This window comes from Belonocnema kinseyi, chromosome 8, assembly GCF_010883055.1.
Source record: "Belonocnema kinseyi isolate 2016_QV_RU_SX_M_011 chromosome 8, B_treatae_v1, whole genome shotgun sequence".
NCBI lineage: Eukaryota > Metazoa > Arthropoda > Insecta > Hymenoptera > Cynipidae > Belonocnema > Belonocnema kinseyi.
Window position 1 is genome coordinate 15567584 of NC_046664.1, and position 22007 is coordinate 15589590.

The 22007-nt window shown below is 24.7% G+C and overlaps 1 protein-coding gene across 2 annotated transcripts in view; it reads right to left on the bottom strand.

The window, feature by feature from the left end:
• Positions 1–21302: 21302 nt before the first annotated feature.
• The window catches only part of LOC117179149 (ornithine decarboxylase 1-like), a 58341-nt gene continuing 57636 nt past the window's right edge, over positions 21303–22007 (bottom strand). For both annotated transcript variants that reach the window (XM_033370838.1, XM_033370837.1), the window contains exon 9: positions 21303–22007. The gene's annotated coding sequence lies outside the window, so the exon portion shown is untranslated.

The following is a 22007-nucleotide window of genomic DNA, read 5'->3' on the forward strand; positions in this document are numbered from 1 at the left end:
AAAAATGAATCTTTAACAAGAAATTAGAATTTTCAACTAAAAACGATTTATATCCTACCAAACATTAAACAATTATATTTTCTTTAAAAAAAAACTAATTTTCAACCAAAAAACATAAATCTGCAAAAAAGTAGTTTCATCTCACGCCAATAAATTAATTTTTACCAAAGTAATTTGCCTTTCAACCAAGTGATTGCATTTTTATCTAAGAAAATAGTTTCCTCCCAGACAAAAAGATTTTTTAACAAAACACATGAATGTAAAATTTAAAAAACTAGTTAAATTCTTAACCCAAACAAATTATTTTTCTACCAAAAAGACCAATTTTCAGTAAAAATACATGAATTATCTATCAAATAATTGAATATCCAACAAAAATTAATTTTCTACTTAAAAAGACGAATTTTAAACACCTTACATTAATTTTATACCAAATGGTTTAATTTTTAACTTAAAAAGAATACATTTTGAACCAAAAATGAAATTTCTAAATTTTCAAATAAAAAAATTACCAAAAGAAAAAGCGACTTTCTAGGAAACTTCAAGAATTATTAACAAAAAAGTTGAATTTTCAAATGAAAATATGTAGGTATTAAAAAAAATTAATTTACTAAGACCAATTTTCAATAAAATCTAAGAATTCTCGACCAAAAAGTTGAATCTAGATAAGACCAAGTGTCAATTAAAAATATCAATAATCCACCAAACAAGTTTAATTTTTAATAAAAAATATTTATTTTAATAAAAAGGTTCATTTTTTACCAAAAAGATTAATTTTCAACCAATAAGTTTTATTATTGGTTGAAAATTAATCTTTTTAATTAAAAATCAATCTTTGTATTAAAACAATTTTTTAATTGAAATTAAACTAGTTTGGTATAAAATTAATATAAAATAATTGAATTTTAAACCGGAAAATACCAACTTTGAATACTTCAATAAAAAAAAATAATTTTCTACCCAAACATGAATTTTCAACACAATGAATGAATTTTATACTAAATAGTTAAATTTTTAACCTATATAGAATCAATTTTGAACCTAAAACAGAATACTTACATTTTTAGATTAAAAATTGATTTAAAATAAAATTTTAAACAAATTTTAAACAAATTATTAAAAATTTCAACTAGAGAAAATCAAGTTTCTACCAAAAATATAAATTTGAACTGAAAAACCAAAATAGTTAAATTTTCAAACAAAAAGATTACTTTTCGACCAATTAGTTTAATTTTCTATAAAAAGAAATAAATTTTCACGAAAATACATGATCTTTCAGTTTAAAAAAATTAATATTTAAAAATCCAAAAAAGAGTTTTTAACAGGAAAGATGAATTTTTAACCAAACAGTTGAACTCGGAAATAGACATTTTTAAATCATAGTTGAATCCTTATTCGAAACAAATTAGTTTTCTACCAAAAATACCAACTTTCAATCAAATACATGAATTATCAATCATTTAGTTGAATTTATAAATAAAATATGTTAATTTTCAACAAAAAAATTTAATTTTCTATTTAAAATGACTCATTTTTAACACATTACATTCATTTTGTACCAAATAGTTTAATTTTTAATTTCTAAAAAATAAATTTTGAATCAAAAACGAAAATGTTTAAATTCATTTTTAAACAAAAAGATTAATTTTCAACCAATAAATTTTATTTATTTTTCATTATCGATCAAATATTTGAATTTTCAACTAGAAGAGTTGAATTCTTAACTAAAATATTTGAAATTCAACCAAAAAGATGAATTTTCAAACAAAATTAATTTTCTGCTTAAAAAGACGAATTTTCAATACATTTCATAAATTTTATACAAATTAATTTAATTTTTAACTTACAAAGAATAAATTTTGAAGGAAAAATGGAATAAATTTTCAGATAAAAAAATTAATTTCAAACGAATCATTTTTGTATTAGAAATATCAAGATTTAACCAGAATAGTTTAATTTTCAATTTTAAAAAATATTGATTTTAATAAAGAAGTTAATTTCTAATCAAAAAGATTAATTTTCAATCAATAAGTTTTGTTTTCAGTGAAAGGAGATACATTTCCAAAAAGTTACATGAATGATCAACCAAATAATTAAATTTTAAACCGGAAAAGATCAATATGTAATTAAAAAGATCAATTTTCAACAACAAAATTTCAAATTAAAACAAAAATATTTGAATTTTAAACCAAAAATATAAACTTCAACAAGCAAACTAAATTTCTTACCTAAAGAAGAATGTTCAAAATTAATTTGATAATTTTTACAAGATAAAAAATGGTTTCTAACCAAACATGGAATACATAAATTTCCATCTAAAAATTAATTTCAAACCAAATATCAAACGAATTTTTAACAGATTATTTAAATTTTCAACTAGAAAAGATCAATTTTTAATTTAAAAAATATCAATTTTGCACCAAGAAGTTTGATTTTCTATCAAAAGAGACAAATTTTCAACAAAATACATGAATTATCAACCAAATAGTTGAATTTGAAACTACAAAAGATCAATTTTTAAACAAAATATTTGAATTTTCAGCCAAAAATATAAATTAAAAAAAAATATGTATATATATTTATTTTCTACCCAGACAAATTTTCAACACATTAAATGAATTTTATACTAAATAGTTTAATTTTTAACCTATATGGAATAAATTTTGAACCAAAAATGGAATACTTACTATTTTAGATAAAAAATTAATTTTTAACGCAATCCTAAACGAATTTAAAACAATATATTTAAAATTTCAAGTAGAGAAGATCAATTTTTAACCAAAATAGTTGAGTTTTCAATTAAGTGTTAATTTTATATGAAAAAATTGATTTTCAATCAACAAGTTCGATTTTCTATCAAAGGAAATAAATTTTTAACAAACTACATAAATTATCAACCAAATATTTGTATTTTGAACTGGAAGAGGTCAATTTTCAATCAAAAAATGTTAATGTTTACAAAGAAAAAAGTTGATTTTTGAACAAATAGTTAAATTACCGAAACAAATTAGTTTTATACCAAAAAGAACAATTTTCAACAAAAATAGTAGAATTACAATTACAAAAAATTTATTTTCAACAAAATAAAATATTGAAATTTTCAACAAAAAAGTTATTTTGAACGAACTAGTTTAATTTTTAAGCCAAAAATACAAATTTTCTATAAAACAGTGACATTTTCTACCCGAAAATATTTGTTTTTAAAATATAGTTGAATCCTCAATCGTAACAAAATACCAAAGTATAAGTTTTGAACGAAAAACGAAATACATAAATGTTCAGATAAAAAATTAATTGTCAACGAAATCTGAAACGAATTATTTAAATTTTTAGCTAGAAAAGATCAATTTCCAACCACACTATTTTAATTTTGAAATAAGTGCTAAATTTCTATCAAAGTAAATAAATAAAAAAAAGACACGAATTATCAGCCAAATAGTTGAATTTTTAACTGGAAAAGGTCAATTTTCAATTTAAAATATCAATTTTCAACCAAAATATTTAAATTAAAAAAAGAAAACTATTGAATTTCTTAGCAAAAAGATCAATTCAAACAAGCAAAATTAATTTTCTACATCAAAAGACTCATTTTCAACACATTAAATGAATTTCATACCAAATTAATAAAAAATGGAGGAGGTAAATTTTCAGATAAAAAATTATTTTTTAACGAAATCTTAGAAATTATTAAAATTTTCAACCAAAATAGTAGAATTTTCAAAAACAAAAAATTAATTTTCAACCAAATTCAATATGGGATTTTTCAACAAAAAGTTATGTAAAGAATTTCGGGATGTAAAATTTCTTAATTTAACGTCTGGGAAACAACTAATTATTATTGGTAAGGAAAAACCTTATTTAATCGACTTCTTCCTCACAATTTATTCGATAATTTTATACATTGCATGAAGTTTCAGAATTAGACCGGATCCCTCATTAGATATCTTAAGTCATTATGTAGAAGTTTATAAATTGAAATCGAAAATTTTTGAGTCGTTAAATAATAAAATTAAAAATTAAATTATTATTTAACGATTTAAAAATTTTCGATTTTAATTTATAAACTTCCACATAATGACTTAAAATATCTGATGAGGGAGTCGGTCTGATTCCGAAACGTCAAGTAATGTATAAATGTATAAAATTACCGAATAAATAGTCTGGAAGAATTCAATTAAATAAGGTTTTTCCTTACCAACAACAAAAAGTTATTTTTAATAAACTAGTTAAATTTGCAACCAAAATCATTGCATTTTTAAACCAAAATACGAATTTCCTATCAAACGAATTCGCTAATTTCTAAAAATATAATTCAATTCACATAAAAATTTCCACTGAAAAATTAATTTTCTAATATTATTTTTAACGAACTTGTTCAATTTTTAAGCCAGAAATACGAATTTTCTATAAAATACTGAAATTTTCTACACGAAAATATTTGTATTTGAAAAATAGTTGAATCTTCAATCGTAACAAACTAGTTTTTTTTATCAAAAAGACCAATTTTTAACAAATACATGAATTACACAGGGCCACAAACCGCCTAATCCTGCAACATAAGAGGGACTACGTACACCTTCTATTTTTTAGGTCGCTGAATCCGAATCCGGTGTCCGTTTGATGCCATCAGGTCAGTATCAAGGTCAGTGCAAGGTAAAACCTACAAAATGTATTGCTTACCAACTAAATTAGTGTACCTTCAGGTTTAAGTGGTCGCTGAATTCAAATTCGGTGTCCGTTTGACACGGGAAGGTCAGTATCAAGGTCAGTTCAAGGTAAAATCTACAACATTTATCGCTAATTAACTAAATCAGGGAACCTTTAGGCTTAAGTGGTCGCTGAATTCGAATCCGGTGTCAGTTTGACGACAGCAGGTCAGTTCATGGTTAAACCTACAAAATCAATCGCTAACTATCTAAAGCAGTGTAACGTTAGGTTTAAGTGTACGCTGAATTCGAATCTGGTGTCCGTTTGACGTCATCAGGTCAGTAATAAGGTCAGACCAAGATTAAACCGATAAAATTTATTGCTAACCAACTGAATCAGGGTACCTTTAGGTTTAAGTGGTCACTGAATTCAAAACCGGTGTCCGTTTGACGATATAGATGAAACCTACAAAATTAATCGCTAGCCAACTAAATCAGAGTACCTTTAGGTTTAAGTGCTCGCTGAATTTGAAACCGGTGTCCGTTTGCCGCCATCAGGTCATTATTAAGGTCAGTTCAAGCTTAAACTTACAACATTCATCGATAACCAACTAAATTAAGGTACCTTGAGGTTTAAGTGGTCACCGAATTCGAATCCGGTGTCCGTTTGACACTATAGATTAAACCTACAAAATTAATCGCTAACCAACTAAATCAGGGTACCTTTAGGTTTAAGTGGTCGCTGAATTCAAAACTGGTGCCCGTTTGACGCTATAGATGAAACCTACAAAATTAATCGCTAACCAACTAAATCAGGGTACCTTTAGGTTTAAGTGGTCGCTGAATTTGAAACCGGTGTCCGTTTGACGCCATCAGGGCAGTATTAAGATCAGTTCAAGCTTAAACTTACATAATTCATCGATAACCAACTAAATTAAGGTGCCTTGAGATTTAAGTGGTCACCGAATTCGAATCCGGTGTCCGTTTGATGCTACTAGGTCAGCATCAAGGTCAGTTCATGGTCAAACCTACAAAATTAATCGCTAACTAACTAAATCAGTGTACCTTTAGGTTTAAGTGGTCGCTGAATTCGAATCCGGTGTCCGTTTGACGCTATCGGATCAGTATCTAGGTCATTTCATGGTCAAACCTACAAAATTAATCGCTTACTAACTAAATCAGTGTACCTTTAGGTTTAAGTGGTCGCTGAATTCGAATCCGGTGTCCGTTTGATGCTATCGGCTCAGTGTCAAGGTCAGTTCATGCTCAAATCTACAAAATTAATCGCTAACCAACTAAATCAGTGTGCCTTTAGGTTTAAGTGGTCGCTGAATTCGATTCCGGTGTCTTATTGATACCATCAGGTCAGTATCAAGGTCAGATTAAGGTAAAACCTACAAAATTGATCGCTAACCAACTAAATTAGAGTACTTTCAAGTTTAAGTGGTCGCTGAATTCGAATCCGGTTACCGTTTGGCACCGGAGGTCAGTATACAGACCGGAGGTCAGTGTACAGCTCAAGTTCAAATCTACCAAATTCATTGATAACCAACTAAATCAGGGAACCTTTGGGTTTAAGGGGTCGCTGAATTCAAATCTGGTGTCCGTTTGGCGCTATCAGGTCAGTATCAGCGTCATTTCAAGGTTAAATCCCAAAAGTTCGTTGCTAACCAACTAAATCAGGTTACTTTTAGGTTTAAGTGGACATCTTGAGATAAAGGTTAAGAGATTTTAATGGTCAAATTTAGAAAAACCTGAAGATTTTTTATGTGGATTCTGTGATGTTTAGAATTTGTAACTTTGTCGCTATTCAAGAATGCTATAGTATCAGTTACTTTTTGCATAAATTAAATTTGAACTCTCTTAATACAGCGTGAAAAACGCTTTAAATTCAGTTGAAGTGGTTTCAGCGTTACCCATTTTGAACCACTTCTTTTAGAACTTACCCGTTACAGAAACGGGGCCGCCAACGCCAGGTTTATGTTATTTTTAACGAACTAATTCATTTTTTAAGCTAGAAATACGACTTTTCTATAAAACAGTGAAATTTTCTACATGAAAATATTTGTTTTTGAAAAATAGTTGAATCCTCAATCATAACAAATTAGTTTTCAACTAAAAAAGACCAATTTTCAAACAAAAAGATGAATTTTCAACAAACATAATTTTCCACACAAAATTACGAATTTTCAACCGATTAGATGCATTTTATACCAAACAGTTTAGTCAAAAATGAAACAGATAAATTTTCAGATAAAAAATTAATTTCAAACGAAATCTCAAACAAATTTAAAACAAATTATTTAAATTTTCAACTAAAAAATATCAATTTTCAACTACAGAAGATTAATTTTTAACCAAAATAGCTGAATTTCCATTAAAAAATATTAATTTTAAAACAAAATTAATTTTTAACCAACAAGTTTAATTTTCTACCAAAGGAAATAAAGTTTGAACAAAATACAATGTTTGTAATTTCAACAAAACATTTATTTTTAACAAACCAGTTCAATTTCCAACCAAGATCATTACATTTTTAGACGGAAATGCGAATTTCGTATAAAACGAATTCGCTAATTTCCAAAAATTTAATTCAACTCACATAAAACTTTCCACTGGAAATGTCCCGAATAAGAAGAAATATTCTTTCGTAACCGAAACTAATTACTTTTCTACGAAAAGTACCAATTTTCGATAAAATACATGAGTTATCTATTAAATACTTGAATTTTCAACTAACATATTTTAATTTTTAACAAACAAAATTAATTTTCTGCTTAAAATGACGAATTTTTAACATATTACATTAATTTCATACCAAATAGTTTAATTTTTGCATTGCAAAGAATAAATTTCATACCAAAAATGAAATTATTAAATTTTTAGATATAAGAATAATGCAACGAATTAATTTTTCTAAATAAGACCAGTTTTTAATTTAAAATATCAATATTAAACAAAATTAATTGATTTTTTATAAAAAAATTTCATTTTCAAACAAATACAATAAGTTTTATTATTACTTGAAAATTCATCTTTTTGTTTAAAAATGAACCTTTCATTAAAAATAATTTTTTTTATTCAAAATTTAATTATTTTGGTATAAAATTAATGTAAAATAATTTAATTTTAAACTGGAAAACTTAGTATAATTTTATACTAAATAGTGTAATTTTTAACCTATATAGAATCCGTTTTGAACCTGAAATAGAATACTTACATTTTTAGGTAAAAAATTAATTTAAGATAAAATCTTAAACGAATTTAAAAGAATTTGTTTAAAATTTCAACTAGAGAAGATCAATTTTCAACCAAAAATATATATTTGAACAAACAAAATTAATTTTCTACCCAAAGAGGAATTTTCAACACATTAAATGAATTCTATGTAAAACATTTTGATTTTTAACTTATTAAGAATCAATTTTAAACCGAAAATTGAATAGATAAATTTTCAGATAAAAAAATTAATTTTAAACGAATCAACTTTCTAGAGAAGATTAAGTTTCAATTTAAAATATCAAAATTTAACCAAAATAGTTAAATTTTCAAACAGACAGATTAATTTTCCACCAATAAGTTTAATTTTCTACCAAAGTAAATAAATTTTCACGAAAATATATGATCTTTCAGTTTAAAGAAATTAATATTTAAAAATCCAAAAAAGAGTTTTTTAACAGGAAAGATGAATTTTCAACCAAACAGTTGAATTTTCTACCAAATCGTTGAATTTTTAAGCCATAATAAGAATTTTCCATAAAACAGTGCAATTTTTAACTCGGAATTATGAATTTTCATAAAATAGTTCAATCCTTAACTGAAACAAATTAGTTTTCTATCAAAAGACCAATTTTCAATAAAATACATGAATTATCAATCAAATAGTTGAATTTTCAAATAAAATATTTTAATTTTCTACTTAAAAATGACGAACTTTTAACACATTTTATTAATTTTATACCAATTAGTTTCATTTTTAAATTATAAAGAATAAATTTTGAACTAAAAATGAAATTATTAAATTCTCAGATAAAAAATTATCAAACGAATTAATTTTTCTATATAAGGCCAGGTTTCAATTAAAAATATTAATATTGAACAACACTAATCTTATTTTCAATAAAAAAACATTGATTTTAATAAAAAGGTTCATTTTTAAACAAAAAGTTTAATTTTCAACCAATAAGTTTTATTATTGGTTGAAAATTAATCTTTTTGTATAAAAATGAACCTTTTTATTAAAATCAATGTTTTTTTTATTGAAAATTAAATTAGTATTGTTCAATATTAATATTTTTAATTGAAAACTGGTATAAAAATAATTTTTATGTAATCCGGAAAAAATCAACTCTGAATTAAAATATCAATGTTCAACCAAAATCTTTCAATTTATAACAAAAATATTTAAATGCTAAACCAAAAATATAAACTTCAACAAAATTAATTTCCGATCAAAGATGAATTTTCACCATCTTACATGAATTTTATACCATTTATTTTGATATTTAAATTATAAAGAATAAGTTTTGAACGAAAAACGAAATACATACATTTTTCAGATAAAAAATTAATTGTCAACGAAATCTGAAAAGAATCTTCAACGAATTATTTCAATTTTTATCTAGAAAAGGTTAATTTTCTATCAAAGTAAATTAATTTTTTTTTAAATATAAAACGTATTAGGTGAATTTTCAACCAAAATAATAGAATTTCAACAACAACAAATTAATTTTAAACCAAATACAATATTGGATTTTTCAACAAAAAAAAAGTTATTTTTAACAAACTAGTTAAATTTCCAAGCAAAATCATTGCGTTTTAAGCCAAAATGCGAATTTCCTATAAAACGAATTCGCTAATAGAAAACATGAATTTACAACCAAAATAGTTGAACTTTCAAAGATATTAATTAAAAACAAAAATTAACTGTTAACCAAAAAGATGATTTTCCAACAATGAATTCAATTTTCTACCAAGGAAAATAAACTTTTAACAGAATAAATGAACTTTCATTTTAAATAAATTTATATTCAAAAACCAAAACACGAGCTTTTTAACAAAAGAGATTAATTTTCAACTAAACATTTGAATTTTCAACTAGAAGAGATCAATTTTCAATCAGAACATTAAAATTTTCAAAACAAACAAAAACGTTGAATTAATTTCGAACCAAAAATGAAATTATTATATTTTCATATAAAAGAATTACCAAACGAATTAATTTTTCTAGATAAAACCAGATTTTAATTTAAAATATCAATATTGAACAAAATTAATTAAATTTTCAATGAAAAATATTGATTTTAATCAAAAGGTTCATTTTTAAACAACAAAATTCATTTTCAAGCAATAAGTTTTATTATTGGTTAAAAAATAATCTTATTGGTTAAAAATTAACCTTTTCATTAAAATCAATTTTTTTTATTGAAAATTAAAATAGTTTAGTACAAAATTAATGTAAAATAATTTAATTGTAATCCATAAAAAATCAACTTTGAATTCAAACATCAATTTTCAACAAAAATCTGAATTTACAACCAATTAGTTTAATTTTTAATTCATAAACAATACATCTTGAACCAAAAATGGAATACATAAATTTTCACAGAAAAAATGGATTTCAGAACAAATACTAAATTAATTTTTAGAAAATTATTATAATGATCCACTAAAAAAAATCAATTTGCAACTAGAAAAGATCAATTTTCAATAAAAAATATTAATTGTGAATCAAAACAGTTGAATTTTAAATAAAAAATCTAAATTTCAGTAAAAAAAGTTATTTTTTGATCAAAAAGATTAATTATGAACCAATAAGTTTAGTTTTCTACCAAAACAGACAATTTTTCAACAAAAATAAACTTATTAAAAAACAAATTTTCTACCAAAAAATAGAATAAATCAATTTTCAAATAAAAAAAAAATTGATTTTAAACGAAATCTCAAACGAATTTTAAACAAATTATTTAAATTTCCAACTAAAAACAATGAATATTTAACGAAAACAGTTGAACTTTTAATGAAAAACATTAATTTTAATAAAAAAAGTTAATTGTTAACCAAAAAGATTAATTCTTAACCAATAAATTTAATTTTCTACCAAAAGAGATAAATTCCCAACAAAATACATGAACCTTCAATTCAAAAAAATTAACATTTAAAAACAAAAACACGAGTTTTATTAACAGAAAAGATGATTTTTCAACCAACCATTTGAATTTTCAGCAAAAAATTGTATTTTTAACAAAACAGTTAAATTGTCTGCCAAATCGTTGAATGTTTAAGTAAAAATACGAATTTTCTAAAAAACAGTGAAACTTTTAACCCGGAAATATTAATTTTCAAAAATAGGTGAATCCTCAAACGAAAAAAATTAGTTCTCTACCAAAATGACCAATTTTCAACGTAATAGATGAATTATGAACTAAATAGTTGAATTTTCAATAAATAGCTTTATTTATAAACAAAAAAATCTGCCCTCCACGCGGGGACATGCTCGCTTCGCTCGCAAGTTTCAGCACGCCTAGGGCGCGCAACTGTTGGTTCTCGCGCTTCGCGCTCGGTCTTTATATTTATCCCGCATTCGTGGACAAACCTTTTAAAATCAAAGGTCAATGGATCCACAACTGTAATTTTCTGATTGTGAACTCTCTTTCGTTAAAGCTCTTTCGGCTTTAACGAACACATTCTCATCACGTATCTCGTGCTTCGCACTCGATTTTGTCCAACATGTAAACTTTTCTATATTATACACAACACTTTTATATCAAATATAATACATTTTTTAAGTAACTCTGCCTGGGATTACTTATTTAAAAAATTGCAAAATAAAAAGCAAATTGTACTTATCAGGATTATTTTTGTATTTGTTTCTTATTTTGCTTTAAATTGTATTCTAAGCTGCTCTGAAACATGTATCATTTCAATAAATGTATATCATGACAATTCATAATATGCATAGGGTCTAATACAGGAACCTATGTAGGGTCCTATATAGGAGCCTATGTCCTCTTTTGACTTTTCTGTGCTTTTTCCAAAAAGTTCATTTTTCCTTTTTTTATCTTATGTTTTACGATTAAAAGAAGATCTACTCGACAATCGAAAAATGATTAATAATAAATTTATAGATCTTTTTAGGCGAAAAACTTTTGTCTGGTAATTTAAGTTAATACCTTGTGTCGTTTTTCTCAAACACATTTAATATTTTTATTTTGAATGATATTGTTTACGACTAAAGCAAAAACTACGTGTCCTATCAAAAATTACAGCTCTTTTTTGGATGAACAATTTTTGTGTCATTTTTTTTCGTAGCTTATATCGAAAAGTGATTCATTATAAATTTGTAGTTCTTTCCAGGGCGCGCAATTTGAGCTTTTTCATTTTTTTTCGTACCTTGCATAGTTTTACCAAAAAATGAATTTTTGAATTTTTCATTATTTTTGGTACGATCAAATTTGAAATGTTCAACTTTTCGACCAAATTTAAAAAGTTGTTATCGTAGTCCTGTAGGGATTTCAAAAAGCAAAGTTTTTCTTATCTTGGCTTTTTTTCATATCATGAGTTGTTTGGCTTCAAATGTTCATTTCAGTTTTTTTCTTTGTATTTTGAAAATGCTCTAAATCTGATAATTTTCTTTTTATAGAAAAAAGTTATGGGGAAAAACTGTTTGAGTTTCTGAGTACTATGAACAACCGTACATAGAATTTTTAAATCTTGAAAAAATGTGGTATCAAAATTTTGTTGTGCGATCACATTTGGAATTTTCAACTTTTTGGCCAAATTAAAAAAGTCGATATGATAATCTTGTAGGGCTTTCAAATAGCAATGTTTTTCTTGTCCAGAATTTTTCTCGTATCATGCGTTGTTTATCCTAAATTCTTTATTTTAGTTTTTTTGGGGGGAATTTTGAAAATGCTATCACTCTAGTAATTTTTGATTTTTCGAAAAAGTCATTAGGATAAATTTTTTAATTTTTTGAATACTATGAATAACCATACAGAAAATTTTAGAATTTTTAAAAAAGTGATCTCAAAAATATTCAAAATGTGACCACTTTTTGAATTTTCATCCAAAATGGCGATTAAAAGAAAATCTCCCCGTCCTATTTAAAAATGATTAATAAAAAATTTATAGATCTTCTTGGGTGAACAACTTTTGTCTTTTAATTTTAGTGCATACCTTGTGTCGTTTTACAAAAAATATTTATTTAAAAAAATGTATTAAAATAATTTAATTTTTTTTATTTTAAAGGTTATATCTTATGATTGAAGAAAAAACTAAGCGTCCTCTAAAAAATTATTCATGAAAAACTTGAATGAGTCTATTTATTTTTTTCATAGCTTGCGTTGTTTGTCAAAAAATTAATCTTTTTAGTTTGATCCATGTACGAATAAACAAAAACAGCGCATCAACAATAATAATAAACATTTGTAGCCTTTTTTTGATAAAAGAGTTTTTGTTTTGTAGCTTATGTCGTTAGTCCAAAAATTTAATTTTTTGTAATTTGTAATTTTTAATATTCTTTTTCACTACTAAAAACAAAAACTACGCGTCCTATCGAAAAGTGATTGTTAAAAAAATTTGTAGATCTTTTTAGGGCGCGTAATATTAGTTTATTCAATTTTTTCGTATCTTCCATAGTTTGACCAAAAAACGGCCTTTTTGGATTTTTCATTTTTCATTTTTCGTTCAAAGAAATATATATTTGATTAAAAGAGTTCGATTCTTCGAACTGATTCGGGACACATTAGAATGACTAATTTTTCCATACTTGATTCAAGAATTTAGGTTTATTTAAATCAAAGAAATAATAATAATATAATCCAAAAATAATATTAATTAAATTACAGTATATACTTTTTTTTGTAAATTCTTATTTCTTCGGTGGAAGAAAATATTTCATTTAATTGCTGGAATTCAATTATTCACAACAAATAAACATTTATTCCAACGAAGTAATAATTTTTTTTAATCAAAAATTTAATAATTTGGCGTCATTTGTTTCAATTGAATACTTATTTGGATTAAAGAAATACATTTTTAAATTAAATATCCATGTTTTTCATTTGAAGAAATATTTCTATGGCATTTATAGTGAGATGTAAATACAGTTTTGCGCCTTAAAATTTCCATGTTACTTTAGCGTCGTGGTCAAGGCTGTGGACTTTACACTCGATGAACCCAAGTTCAATTCCTGTTGGGGGTTAATTTTCCATCGCATTTTTCTGTTTCAGGTTCATCAAGATTTTAAATTATGTGATTTGTGTTTAAATCAGCCCCCTGCCACAACCGTGTATGTGTATGCTGTAAGTAGTTTTCTTACGATCCGGAGGGGAAATGACGGTCAAAGTAAGCCAACAGATGGCACCACAAATAGTAGGTCTGTCTTTTTCATTGAATTGCATTTAAAAAAAGCAAAAATAATTAAAAACATGATGCTGTTTGCAAATAAACAAAAAAATAGATGAAAAAATAAGTCTAACTATTAATAATTATTTAAGAAAAGAAAAAATCATGAAAATATGTAGTCTAATATGAATAAAATTTAATTTTGAGATACATTTTGAAAGCAGTTCGAACTTTATATTTTTGTGATTTATTTTGCTCATATTATCGATTTTATTATTTGTTAAAGTTAAACAAAATTATTTTTTGTTGAAATTATTAATGTAGCTAATGAAAAACTTAATAATATTTAAGACCTCAATGACAAAAATATTTAAAACATATACATGATTAGAAGAATTCATGAAAAATATATCACTTATATCTAATATAAATATAATAATAATGAGAATATATATGACTACAACTTAAGTTGCAAAGTAAAGAATCTTTATTCCTTTAAAATCTTAAAAATTTCAAGTTATGAAGGAAATATTTTTAAAAATTAGTGGTAATTGTAATTAAAATGTTTGAAGGAATCATTTGGAAAAAAGTCAATGACACGAATGATAAATGAGAAAATGGATTCAATATAATGTATATATTTATTTAAATTGAACCGAACATCATCCAGGGTGGACACGCTGGGGCTTACATGCATGGCGAGTAAAATGCTACCCGAATTGCACAACAGCAGGGGAGGAGCCATTATACAGGGGTATTTTAATATTTCGCGCCTTTTAAGTTTCATTCGGATCGGCCATTCGGTCAAGTCCGTGCATCTTCGGATCAAGTTTATGATATTTTCTATGGTTGCGTTCGAAACTTCAAACGGATATAAGTGTCAAAACAATATAGGTTTCAAATAAAGTGAATGAAATATTACATGCGTAAGCTTTACATTGACATTGCCTACATTTTCTGACATTGATTAGGGCAAACAGGTGAATCTGGACATAACCGTTTGAAGTTTCGAACGCAACCATGGAAACTATCATTAACTTCATCCGAAGATGCACGGACTTGGCCGAATGAACGATCCGAATGCAGCTTTAAAGGCGCGAAATATCAAAGTACCCCTGTATAATAGCTTCTCCTCTGCTGCTGTGCAATTCGGGTAGCACTCAACTCGCCATGTATGTAAACCCCAGTGCTTCACAATAATGTAGGAATTACATTTAATAACAAAAATAATTTAAAAGTTTATAATAACTATTCTTATGAACAATTCTTGTGGCAAAATATTATAATTTGAGATTTTTCAATATCATTATTTCCTTCAAGCACCAGGAAGACTTCAGGTATTCCCTGAAACAATAAATATTTAATAATATTTGATAAAATATAACAATTTAAGTTTTTGTAAATACATTAGATGAAGAAATTCAAAATTTTGGTCCTTTCGCATAGAAATTTTTTTTTACACTGGAAATATTTTATGATGTTGGGCGAATAACTGCTAGTCACAAAAATATGTGAGAAGTTAACAATAACCATTGTTATGAATAATTCTCGTGACAAAATATTCAAATGTAAGGTTTTATCAAAAGTTTTATTTTCTTTAATCGCTACAATGGCTACAGATATTCCTAAAAAATGTATCTTTGATCATATTTAGTTGAATATAACAACTCACATGTTTATAAACAATTTACATAAAAAATGTGGTTATTGTTAACTCTTCTAATATTTTTGTGACTAGCAGTCATTCGTCCAATAGCTTAAAACATTTCGAGTGCAAAAAGATTTTCTATGCGAAAGGGCAAACATTTTGAATTTGTTTATCTAATTTGCTTACAAAAATTTTAATTGTTATATTTTATCAAATATTATTAAACATTTATTATTTTAAGGAATACCTGAAGTTCTCATTTATTAGTCTTTTCATTGACTTTTTACCAAATTATTCCCTCAATATACAATATACGTCATATATCTTTTATTAATTCTTCTGATCATGTATATGTTTTAAATATTTTTTTCATTGAATTCTTAAATATTATTAATTTTTTCATTAGCTACATTAATAATTTTAACAAAAAATAATTTTGTGTAACTTTAACAAATAATAAAATCAATAATATGAGCAAAATAAATCACAAAAATATAAAGTTCGAACTGCTTTCAAAATGTATCTCAAAATTAAATTTTATTCATATTAGACTACATATTTTCATGACTTTTTTTAAAAATAATTATTAATAGTTAGACTTATTTTTTCATGCATTTTTTTTTGTTTATTTGCAAACAGTATCACGTTTTTAATTATTTTTGCTTTTTCTTAATGCAATTCAATGAAAAAGACAGACCTACTTTGCGTGGCGCCATCTGTTGGATTAGTTTGACCGACAATTCCCCTCAGGATCGTAAGAAAACAGAAAAGTGGGGGCGATCCAGGGGGTTGTTTTAAATTAAATATGTATATTAATGACAATGGTAATTATAATTTAGGCTAAAAAAATCCAGTTGCTTATTTAGGAAAATATGTACTACAATTGAAGTACTAACTACTTTATTGCAATCGCGCATGGTCTAGGCCAAAGAAATATTTTTTTGAATCAGATATATTTTTGTGCTTCAAATATTTAGAAATTTTCTGTGAAGAAATAGTTTCTTGAGCCTATAAAATATTTGCTTGGCCTTGAAATATATTTCTTTCTTTTAATTTATATTTTCTTATCTCAAAAAAATATTCATTCCAATTCATGGCACATTCATTTGGAACAATGAGTCATTCACTTGATGTAAAATTTATATTTTTTTTGTCTTCAATTAATATTTCTTTCATTCAAAGAAATATTTCGCTTCGAGCAACAGATCGTATTTATTTATCTCAAATAAATGTTTCTTTGAAAATAAACAGGACTTTCACTTGATACCAGTAATCCTTTTTTTCAGTGTATAATGAAATTTTGAATTTTCAACTTTTCGTCCAAATGAGAAAAGTTGATATGATAATCTTGTAGGACTTTCAAAAATCAACGTTTTTCTTCTCTTGACTTTTTTTTCATATAATGCGTTGTTTGGCTTAAAATCATTTTAGTATTTTTTTTTTTTTTTAGAAAAAAGTCATTAGGATAAATTGTTTAGGATTCTGAATACTATGAATAACCGTTCATAAAATTTTGAAATCTTGAAAAAATGTGGTCTTAAAATTTTTGAAAACGTGTTCACTTTTTCAATTTTAATCCAAAATGGCTTGTTCACGAACTTTTTCTTTCTTTTTAGGCCTTAAAAGTGTGTGCCAAAGCAGAATCCAATCTGATCAATTTTTCGAAAGTTATCGTGCCTATAGACTACAGACAGACAGACAAAAATCTTCGTAAAAATCGTTTTTTCTGACTCTGTGGGTCTCAAAACGTGAAGATTTTATGAAAACCGACAATTTTCAACCAAAAATTGGAATTTCCAACTAAAAAAGATGAATTTTTAAACAAAAAAAATAATTTACTGCAAAAAGTCGATTTTTAACCAAAATGAAGAATTCTCAACCAAAAAGTGGAATTTTCAACTAAAAAAGATGAATTTTCAACTAAAAATGATGCATTTTTAAACGAAAATATTAACACTTTTTTTTGTTTTTAAGAAAGCAATTTAACTTTAAACCCTATTACTTACATTTTTAACCAAAAAGATGAATTTAAAAAAAAAAGATTAATTTACTACCGGAAAAGGCGAATTTTCAATAAAATTCAAGAATTCTCAACCAAAAAGTTGAATTTTCAACTGAAAAACATTAATTTTTAAACAAAAAATTAATTTACTACAAAAAAAAGACAAATTTAAATAAAATTCAAGAATTTTCAACCAAAAAGTTCGATTTCCAACTGAAAAAGATGAATTTTTAAACAAATAATTAAATTACTGCAAAAAGTAGATTTTTAACCTAAAAATACCATTTTTAACTAAATTCCAGAATTCTCGACGAAAAAGTTGAAATTTAAAGACATTTTTTTTCTAATTTTTAAGAAAGCAGTTTAATTTTTAAAACTTAGTTCTTGAATTATTAACCGAAAGGACAAATGTTTAAACAACAAAATGAGTTTTTAAAAACAAAAAGAATAATTTACTACCAAAAAAAGACGAATTTCAATCAAATTAAAAATTTCTGATCCAAAAAGCTAACGTTCAACTGAAAAAGATGACAGTTTAAAAGATAAGATAAATTTTTAAACAAAAATGATTAACTTACTACTAAAAAAAGGCGAATTTCAATAAAATTCTTGAATTCTCACCCAAAAAGTTGAATTTTCAACTAAAAAAGATGAATTTTTAAACAAAAAAATTAATTTACTGCAAAAAGTCGATTTTTAACCAAATTCAAGAATTCTCAACTAAACAGTGAAATTTTCAACTAAAAAAGATAAATTGTCAACTAAAAAGTATACATTTTTGAACAGAAATATTAATTTACTATCAAGAAATACCATTTTTTTTTTTAATTTTTACGAAGGCAGTTTAAGTTTAAAACCTAGTTCTTACATTTGTAACCAAAAAGATGAATTTTTAAATAAGATGATTTAAAAAAGAAGGATTAATTTACTACCAAAAAAGACGAATATCAATAAAATTCAACATTTCTAAACCAAAAAGATGAATTTTGAAAAGATGAGATGAATTTTTAAACAAAAAAATTAATTCACTGCAAAAAGTCGATTTTTAACCAAATTCAAGAATTCTCAACCAAAAAGTTGAATTTTTCAGACATTTTTTTTTAATTTTTAAGAAAGCAGTTTAACTTTAAAAACTCTTTCTCAAATTATTAACCGAAAGGATGAATGTTTAAACAACAAAATGAATTTTTAAACAAAAAGAATAGTTTGCTTCCAGAAAAAGTCGAATTTAACTAATATTCCAGAATTCTTAACCAAAAAGTTGAATTTTCAACTAAAAATTATGCATTTTTAAACGAAAATATTAATTTACTACCAAAAAAAGTCCATTTTTAACTGAATTCAAGAATTTTCATCCAAAAAGTTGAATTTTTAACACTTTTTTTTTTATTTTTAAGAAAGCAGTTTAACTTTAAAACCTATTTCTTACATTTTTAACCAAAAAGATTAATTTAAAAAAAAAAGATTAATTTACTACCGGAAAAGGCGAATTTTCAATAAAATTCAAGAATTCTCTACCAAAAAGTTGAATTTTGAACTGAAAAACATTAATTTTTAAACAAAAAATTAATTTACTACAATAAAAAAGACAAATTTAAACAAAATTCAAGAATTTTCAACCAAAAAGTTCAATTTCCAACTGAAAAAGATGAATTTTTAAACAAATAATTAAATTACTGCAAAAAGTAGATTTTTACCAAAAAATACCATTTTTAACTAAATTCCAGAATTCTCGACGAAAAAGTTGAAATTTAAAGACATTTTTTTTCTAATTTTTAAGAAAGCAGTTTAATTTTTAAACCTAGTTCTTAAATTATTAACCGAAAGAATAAATGTTTAAACAACAAAATGAGTTTTTAAAAGCAAAAAGAATAATTTACTACCAAAAAATACGAATTTCAATAAAAATCAAAATTTCTAAACCAAAAAGTTAAACTTTCAAATCAAAAAGATGAAATTTTAAAGATAAGATGAATTTTTAAACAAAAAGGATTAATTTACTAATAAAAAAAAGGCAAATTTCAATAAAATTCCTGAATTCTCAACCAAAAAGTTGAATTTTCAACTAAAAAAGATGAATTTTTAAACAAAAAAAAACTTAATTTACTGCAAAAAGTCGATTTTTAACCAAAATGAAGAATTCTCAACCAAAAAGTTGAATTTCTCAGACATTTTTTTTAATTTTTAAGAAAGCAGTTTAACTTTAAAAACTACTTCTTGAATTATTAACCGAAAGGATGAGTGTTTAAACAACAAAATGAATTTTTATTCAAAAATAATAATTTACTACCAGAAAAAGGCGAATTTAAATAATATTCCAAAATTCTTAACCAAAAATTTGAATTTTCAACTAAAAAGGATGAATTTTTTAACAAAAATATTAATTTACTACCAAAAGAAGACGAATTTCGATAATATTCAAAATTTCTAAATTAAAAAGTTAAACTTTCAACTGAAAAAGATGAATTTTAAAACAAAAAAATTAATTTATTGTAAAAAGTCGATTTTTAACCAAATTCCAGAATTCTCAAACAAAAAGTGGAATTTTCAACTAAACAGGATGAATTATTGAACAAAAATATTAATTTACTACCAAAACAGACCATTTTTAACTAAATTCAAGAATTCTCGACCAAAAAGTTTGAGAAATTTTAGAATTTTTAAGAAAGCAGTTAAACTTTTAACACCTAGTTCTTAAATTTGTAACCAAAAAGATGCATTTTTAAATAAGATGAATTAAAAGAAAAGGGATTGAATTACTGCCAAAAAAAGGCGAATTTCAATAAAATTCCTGAATTCTCAACCAAAAAGTTGAATTTTCAACTGAAAAAGATGAAATTTTAAACAAAAAATAAATAAATTTACTGCAAGAAGTCGATTTTTAACCAAATTCCAGAATCCTCAACCAAAAAGTGGAATTTTCAACTAAAAAGATGAATTTTCAATCAAAAATATTAATTTTTATAAAAAATTTATTTTGAACCAAGTAGATTAATTTTCCACAAATAAATTTCAATTTTCTACCAAACAATATCAATTTTCAACAAAATACAATATCGGTTTTTTCAACAAAAAAGTGATTTTTAACAAAACTAGTTAAATTTCCTAACAAAATCATTGCAGTTTTAAGCGAAAATACGAATTTCCTATAAAACACAAATTCGCAAATTTCCACAAATTTAATTCAATCTACCTAAAAACTTTCCACTGTAAATTTTCCGAATAATAAAAAAATATTCTTTTGTACATCTGAAGGTTAATTTATTGATCTAATGCAGTTCATTACACGTGTAATAATTAATCATTATTAATAATAATAATGACAATAATAGCAGACAACATATAATACAATCAAGGTAATAATTAGAAATTAAGTAATAAGAACCTAATTATCGTGTGTGTGTGTGTTTTTTTTTCCGTGACAGCTGCCTCAATGCCTTCAAAAATTCCTAGTACTTCTACAGAGTCAAACCATGTCTTCAAATTTCGAAAAAATACTATTAAAAAACGACGTCAAATCCGCGCCAAAAATTCTCTCAGCACTTTTCAATCGATTCCCGTCCTCCATACAAAATCCGCAATCTATTATGCATTCTTTTCGAGCCACATTCTCAGATTTCCTTCTACGAATTTTCAACTCGCGTTGCGTCAATTTCAAAAAAAAAAAAAAGAGAAAAAAAAAGAGAAAAAAGAGAAAAAAGAAAAAAAAAGAGATACTGACAAAGGAAATACAGAAAATTGTGTGTCTAAAGATAAATTACAAAATAAAATAGAATCATTCTTATTTCATCAATTCTTCGTCAATCCAAGACAAATCAGAAAAAAAACGAATCAACTGTGTAATGAATCGTATAATACTCAATATTGTTCAGGGAAATTATCCCAACAATAATCATTAATTAAGAGCACAAATATTCGAAAAATAATTAATTTTTTTAATCAAATTATATTTAAATTTAAATTAAATTATTTAAAATATATTAGTATTTTTAATTAATGATCATTTAACTTTCCTCGTGGAAGCTTGCAAAACATCAATTCTGTTTTTTTTTTTTTTTTTTTTTCATTTTCTACAAGCTCAACTTTGACAAAAGCTTGCTACAAAATTCGAGTTAATTAAATCACGACTCGAAATTAATAAACATTACGGTTCGTATCAATAGTACTAAATTACCAATTGATTTTTTTTTTCTTTTTCGTTTTTTTTTTTTTCTGTTTCTAGAAAGCCAAAATTCGTTTGACTTCTCGTTTTGGAATCGTAAAGATTCAATATTCAATTAATGAGAATTTAATTTTAAAAATTAATTAGCCTCGCATGATTGTTTTAGGATTGTGAGGAGAAATGGGGTAGGAGAGGGGTCTG